This window comes from Myodes glareolus, chromosome 3, assembly GCF_982192425.1.
Source record: "Myodes glareolus chromosome 3, mMyoGla1.1, whole genome shotgun sequence".
NCBI lineage: Eukaryota > Metazoa > Chordata > Mammalia > Rodentia > Cricetidae > Myodes > Myodes glareolus.
In genome coordinates, this window is record NC_142028.1 from 128,856,922 (window position 1) to 128,864,786 (window position 7,865).

The 7,865-nt window shown below is 39.6% G+C and overlaps 1 long non-coding RNA gene across 1 annotated transcript; it reads left to right on the plus strand.

Annotated features, from left to right (window-relative positions):
• The first annotated feature begins 6,033 nt into the window (after positions 1-6,033).
• LOC148122811 (uncharacterized) lies at positions 6,034-7,865 on the plus strand. The gene is made up of 2 exons (XR_015737383.1): positions 6,034-6,279; positions 6,368-7,865. It is a non-coding gene; the product is annotated as an uncharacterized LOC148122811 (long non-coding RNA).

The following is a 7,865-nucleotide window of genomic DNA, read 5'->3' on the forward strand; positions in this document are numbered from 1 at the left end:
GTAAGCAATCTCTTCAACCCCCAGATATGTTTTTTAAGTAGGACATTTTTGCTTTATTTTTGAGATAAGATCCTCTTGTGGCAATTCTCGTGCCTTAGCCTCCCAGGTGCTGGAAATACAGATATAGAACACTATGCCTGGATCATATAAGGAAAAAACCAGAATATGCAGGGCATGGTGGCATATACCTTTAATCCCAGCACTCAGAAAGCACAGGTAAGAGGACCCCTGAATTCAAGGCCAGTCTCATCTACAGATCAATTTTAAGGACAGCTGGATTTATATAGTGAGACCCTGTCTCATTTAAAATAAAGAAGGGTGGGAATCCATAGTGTCTTACCCTAGTTATGATTGTAGATGTTTCCTCGCAGGTAGAAGAACCACAAGACTATGATTGACTTGCATTTAGGCAAAAGTAAACAGATCAAAAGACATAACATTCTCTTCTTTCTCAAGAGCACTGAGAGTTTTGCTAGCTTATCATACCTTTGATGTAATGGTCATGCCAAAGAAGTACAAACAAGAGATTAGATGGATCTTTATATACAAGTTACCTGACACCTAAAAGTTTCTCCCAAGTTTCCTCCAGAATAAAAAGATGGAGAAATTCTCAGGACTGGAGGTCTGGAGATATGACTCAACGGTTATGAGCACAGGAGGCTCTTCCAGATTCCTGGCATCTACGTAGAGGCTCACGGCTATGTAACTCCAGTTCTGAAGGATCAGTCTCCCTGCTTCTGGCTTCCGTGAGAACCAGGTACACAAGTGGTGCACAGACACACATGCAGGCAAAAGACCCATACACATTAAACAAAATTTAAATGAAGAAATAAGTGAAGGAGACAGTTCAGTGGATAAGGTGCCGACAGCCCAAGAGTGAGGACCAGAGTTAGAAGTCCCACATTTAGAAGTCCAGGCATGTATGTTCGCTGCAGAAACAGGGGATCCCTGGGGCAAGCTGACTAGCTAGTCTAGCTGACTGGAAAACTATTGGATCAACTAAGAGACCTTGCCTCATTAAACAAAATGGAGAGCAGTTGAGTGTTGTGGGATATCCATCAGAGAAAACTACTCTGACACAGGCTTAAGCCAATAGAACATTTTTATTAGCTAGCCAGAAGCTATACTGGGTATTCAGAATCCCAAAGCCTTTCTCATGATGAGATTTAAGCACAAAAGCCATATCCTGGGTTGGCATACATTAATTAACAAGAGCAATGACCCAGACGTGGAACTACAGAAGCCACAAAAAGTACATATAGTACTTTCCCAGAACTATGGACTTTGATGGATTAGGCTTTTTCTCTCATTTTGGCTGCTGGTGTTGTCCACATGCTGAGTTTTAAGGCCTGAATGGTTTTAAGGCCATCATGGAATCAGTGTGCTAAGGTTTGGGGACCTACTAAGGTATGGAAGCCTGTTACACCAAGAAAGATACCCATTGTCAGCTTCGGGACTCTGCACACACACAGACACACATACAGACACACACACACACACACACACGTATCCAAAAAATATCAGGAGAGGAGGAGAGGCAAGGCAATAGCAGAATTTGGGATCTCAAAGGGAATGATGAAGTTCAGGACTAGTAATTTTGGAGTTTGGAAGAGTGAAAGATGGTTGGAGAGATGTAGGAGTTGTTGGGTAGTTTTGAAGGATTGTTTAACACTGGATCTTGTAAATTCATGGTGACATCATCTGCCTTACTGTAAGATTTCTCCAAGCAATCTTCAGGTACTTAAATAAGTTATTTCATGATCGGCACACAGGAAAAAGACAGACAATGGAGAACAGTATTTATGAAAAATTAATGAGATGCATCATAAAGTTAGACCATAAAGAAAGAGGAAAAAGAGAGAAAGCTACTGATTTGGAAAACTAGGTATTTGTGTAGGTGTCAGTGGGTCCTGATAAGATCAAAGAACCACTGAAGTGGAAACAATTGAAGAAGCAGCAAAGAAGATATTGTAGTTAGTGGGAAGTTTGAACGAATGACTTTGGAGGTGGCTTCACTCAGGTTGAGAACCAGCTGGAAGATCCAAGGAAGACTGTAGCTAAATAAGGTCAAGGGTCAGTAGAGATGGGTGACTGGGGGTCTGGCACTGTCACATTTCTTGTGTTTGCAATTGGCGGAATATCCAAATCAAACTGGCATCATAGAAAATGAATGTAGTAGCTTTTTTATTAAAACATGAATGGGTAACTTAGCTTCACGCATAGCTATGTCCACGAATTCACAGGAGGCCAATGGGATTTGGACCTTCCAATTTCCTGCTCTGCTCTGTGTTGATTCCAATCTCAGATAAGCTTTTATCCAATAGTAGGGGAACTCTAGGCTTTCATACCCTTTTGTCCAAGACCAGCAGGATAAAAGGGAGAATCTCTCTTTCCTAACTACTCAAGCCCAACTTCTTGGGCCTCTTCGTACTGGTCAAGATTTGGGTTGTAGTTCCATTGCTATAATCATGGGCACACAGTGCTGTGACTGGACAGTGTCCCACATCCACCTATGTTATACCAAGAGGTAAAGCTCAAAGTGTCGGGAAGCATATGCAGAGAGGGTTAGTAGGTAGATAAACAAGAGGAACGTGGGGGCGGTTACCACTGCGCTGATGTGTGCTGAGCAGCACAGACAAATAACGTCTTCCTTCACAATGCTGAGTGGGCTGCTTATGAACTCATTCAGCCTGGTAGCAGAGCCCAGGGCAGAGAGGAGTCTCATAAAGTCACTCTTGAAAGAGAAGACATGGCATGGCGTCAATAATTTCATGTGTGAAACAGAACTTGTAGTGTTAGTACCATGAGTGTCATTTATTTATTTGTTTGTTTGTCTATTTATATTACATTCATTTGTGTGTGTTTGTTAAAGGAGGGGTGTGTTTGTGTGTGGGTGTGTGCTGTGGGCTGAATTATGCAGGCCCATATTATGGGGGTGATTTCAGGATTTGAATGATCACTGAAACTCCTTTCCGATACTGTCTGTGAATTGTGTCTTCATTTATTCCCACATCTCCACTCTCCGAAAAACACAGAAGAGTGACCAGACTTATGGAACAGAACATAAGGAACCTGTGAGAAAATTGCTCTACGGGAGCACTCAGAAATAAGTAGTAGAATTTAAAAGACAGAATAGCGGGAAATAAAAAAAAAAAACAGGAGTAAAAATTTGTAAATAATAAATATAAATACGGGACAAAAAACAGTATTCAGTTATGTACGTTGATAACCAGGGGAGCTAAAGTGGAGCAGAGATGTTTAGTTTGTAAGTAGCATATTCCCGCCCCTGCACTGGCTGCATACTCACAGCTGCTGGTTTCTGGCCACTGAGGACTCAGGGAAGCCAAGGCAGCACATCCCCCTAAGCAGCAGTGTTATGGTCACAGAGATGCAACTTCTATAGCTGCTGAAAGGCTAGGAAGAGTGAAGGGAATGCAGCGATTCACATAAAGATTGCCAAGGTTACCACTGAGATTGTCACAATACATGCACAGGTGCTGTAGCCAGCCAACTCTGACCCACGCAGCGTGAGGGAGGCAAGCAGGAGGCAAAGACAGTTTAGAGAGCTTAACCCACAGTCAGTGCACACAGCATGTCAATAGAAATGCATAGAGGCTAAATCTGACCCATGAGTCAAGGAGCTTATATGGATAATTCTAGAGGAGAAGATTCAGGAATTCTCCTAATGTTATGATTACAAGTTAAAAAAGCAGAAAGGCCAAGCCAAGCATATCCTGCCTCCTGCTATGCAGCCGGGCTTCATCTTGACAGGCAGATTTGCTAAAAGGTAGCCTCAGAGAACTGCAGCTTCAGGACAGTTAAAAATAAACAAGCAGGTTAAATATACTTTCTTTTTTTCATTTCACATTTCTTGTTTCTTTGTCAAAAAACTGGTGTTCATAGGTCTGTGGATTAATAGCCGAGGTCTTTGACTCAGCTCCTGTGGTCTTCACATCTGTTCTTATGTCAGTGCCAGGCTCTTTTCAGAACTGTGACTCGGTAATGGAGTCTGAAGTCAGGGATTGTGATGCCTCCAGAAGTTTCTTTATCGTACAGGATTGTTTTAGCTATACTGGGTTTTTGTATTGTTCTTCCAAGGTCTGTGAAGAATTTTGCTGTGATTTTAATGGGCATTTGTGTTGAATATGTAGATTGCTTTTGGTAAGATTGCCATTTTTGTTATGTTAGTTCTACCTTCCCAAGAGTATAGGAGATTTTTCTGGTGTCTTAATTTCTTTCTTCAAGATTTAAAGTTCTTGTCATACAGGATTTTCCCACTTGTGAGGTTAGAGTTACTCCAAGATATTTTACAGTATCTATAGCTATTTGTGAAGGGTGACATTTCTCTGATTTCTTTCTCATCTTATTTATCATCTATGCAAAAGAGGTGCATTTAGATTGTTTCCAGATTCTAGCTGTTACAAAATAATTCTGCTATGAACATAGTTGAGCACATGTCCTTATGGTATGGTTGAGCATCCTTTGTGTATATACCCAAAAGTGGTATTGCTGAGTCTTTTTTTTTTTAAGTATCTTCTCTCCCTGTAGACCTAAATGACAACTTGGGGGAGTTGGTTTTCTTCCCTCCAACAATCAAACTCAAGGTTTTTTGTTTTGTTTTTAAAGATGTATTTTTATTTATTATGTACACACTGTTCTGCTGGCATTCTAGAAGAGGGCACCAGACCTCATTACAGATGGTTGTGAGCCACCATGTAGTTGCTGGGAACTGAACTCAGATCCTCTAGGAAGAGCAGCCAGTGCTCTTAACCTCTGAGCCATCTCTCCAGCCCCCTTGCTGAGAGTCTTAAGGTAGATTGCTGCCTAATTTTCTGAGAAATTGCCAAATGGCAGTTTGTACTCCCACCAGTTAAGGAGGAGTTTTTCTTTCCCCCACATTCCCTTCAGCATCAGTTGTCATCAGTGTTTTTTATCTTAGCCCTTCTTACAGGTGTAAGATGGAATCTCAGAGTTGTTTTGATTTGCATTTTTCTGATGTCTAAAGATGTTGAACATTTCTTAAGTGTCTTTTAGTCATTTTAGATTCATCTATTGAGAGTTTTCTGTTTAGGTCTGTACCCTACTTTTATTGGATTATTTGTTCTTTTGATGACCAATTTCTTGAGTCCTTTGTATGTTTTGGAATGTATTAGCAAAGATCTTTTCCCATTCTGTAGATTAATATTTTATCTTGTTGATTGTGTTCTTTGCTTTACAGAAGATTCTTAGTTTCAGGAGATCCCATTTATTAATTGCTACTGGGGTTGTATTTGGGATATGCCAGAGCATTCAAATATACTTCAAACTTTCTCTCCTATGAGGCTCAGTGTCAATGGTTTTATATTGAGGCTTCTGACCCATTTGGACTTGAGTCTGGTGCTTAGTGATGAATATGGATCTATTTTCATTCTTCTACATGTTGATATCCAGTTATGCCAGCATTATTTGTTAAATATGCTTTCTTTTATCCATTTGTCTATGAACAAGAAAGACTTACAACTTAAAAAATAATTTACAAACTTTTAATTAGATATACAATGGCTAAAACCTTAATTATAATATTCTTATAGGAGACCTTGAGTCACTAAGAAAAAATTCCTAAAAGGAGCAATGAGCCAGTTTCCAGTAGATAACTTACAGAAGCTTCCAGACAGGTACTCAAGCAAGTAGAGTAAACTCTGCAAAAACAGCAAATACAAAACTTATTGTATAGCCGTTTTATGGGAAAATGATCCTCTTTTTATGACTACACCTTCCCATTTTGCTAGTTAGGATATTAAACTCTTATTTTTGAAGCAATAGCTTGTTTAGTACAGAAGAACAGTTTAGAATCTAGGAGATATTTTAGCAGAGAACTAACTATGATTAATGTTTCTTATACTAAGCAATAGATTAATTGACAATTTTAAAATAGTGATTCTTGGACAATTGCATTTACTCAGTTTAAAGACCAGATTAATAATCGTTTTCCAGCTGATCATTGTTGCAATTCACACTATATTTCTTTAATTTTCCTTATGTTATAGCTAAAGATCCGTTAAAGGCTGTTATGCTAAATTTTATAGATGGTTCTTTCAATGGAAGAACTGCATATATGGTTAATAGTGAAAAGAAATTGTGGAGTGTGCCTATGGCTCCTTAAAAACAATTTAAAAGGATAAAAGCAAATTTAAAAGGATCAAGAATCGCCACATAATGCCTGAAGTCTTACACCTTTTATGGATGGACAAAGCTGCAGACAGGTTTTGGCATGATGGCCCTAAGGCAAACTTTGCTAAGGTGAGGTGAAAAAAACCTTCACTAAATTATAAAAAGCCTGACCCTGTATTAATTTGGGGTTGAGGATGTGTTTGTGCTTTCTTCACAGGAAGAAAATAAAGCTGGTTGAGATGACTGCATGTACAGGAAAGGAATGGCAGTCCCAATGACATCGTAGCTGCAAAGGCCCCCATAGAGGAGTAAGAGCGAGTCCACGGTCCTGCCTTCCCCTGATCTGCAGGACCCACTGTTCTGCAGTACAGGATGCTGAGCTGCTTCCAGACATTCAGGACTCACACACTCACTGAGGTCTTGCTGCAAAGACTACAATTTGCTACAGTTTGAATCCCATTTACTTTGGAGTTGAACTAGAAATGCAGACTGAACATTTGATTGTTTTAATTTTTGGGAAACAGGACTCATTTGATTAAAATATTGGACGTGAGAACTAAGACCTAAACTTTTCCCTCAGCAAAAAAAAGACTCAAAATAAGGAGTGACTAAAGCCCCTCTTCACATACAAGGGGTGGGGGCAGCCTAAGAGTTTGACTGATAGCAGCAATATCATTGGACTCTTGCCTGTCAAAACAAACAAAACAAAACAAAACTTTTTTTGTGTTTTTGTTAGAATGGATTTAAGAAAATTGTGATATGTCAAATTGTGGATTTATTGTTAATTCCCATTTTAGAATTATGGTATTGACCTGGTAATGCGTGTAACTGCTTATAAGATGTTGAGAAAAGTTTGAATGCCCTGTAAATGTTTGGATTTAATGTATTTGTTAAGAGTTCTAGATTTTGATACAGTATAAAATTGTTAAGAGGCACTCTAGGCCAACTGAAGTAAACATTTCCAACTCAGTTGGTCCTCCTCTCCTTTAACTAGGAGACTGTAGTCATTAGGAGTGTGATTATTCCATAAAACATTATGAACTCTTTTGACAAGAAAGTTTGGCTCTGAGACACAGAGCCCAAAGGTATTTCTCTCCCTTAATCTCCTTTATTCACAGAGGTCAGTAGTCAGATATGGGTTTGAAGCTTCTTCACCCTGGATGCCTAAGACAGGAACTTACATAATTAGAATGCCTGTTCGAATGATGGGTAAGTCTGGGTAAATGAAGGAGTCTTTGCCTAAGGCAGATGAAATCATCTGTCCTGTTGCAGAAGCACAGACTTTTTAAAAATTATTAGGAAGGGGGTATTGTGGAGGCTGAATTATGCAGCCCATATTCCACATTGTCTGGTGCTCAAAGAATCTGAGCAATCTACAAGACACAATTTGTACCTTCCACACAGGAGGGGATCACCTGGCTCTTTTGAAGCAAAGCAAACACAGCACCACCTCAACTGGTGTCAGGATGTGCTAATGTTGTTCTGCTCCTTCTGTTGTAAATTAGGAGGTCACCTAGAGAAGAGGTGTTTTCAGTCTATGTGATAAAATAGGCATAGGCAAGATATGACCTAAGTCATTCCCCTGCTAACTAGGAAACAATGCTAATGAGGTTTATGTTACCTTCCCCCTCAGTTTACCTTGATATAAAACCTGTTTGGAAAATAAACGTGGATGATTTCAGGGTTTGGATGATCACTGAAACTCCCTCCCAGTA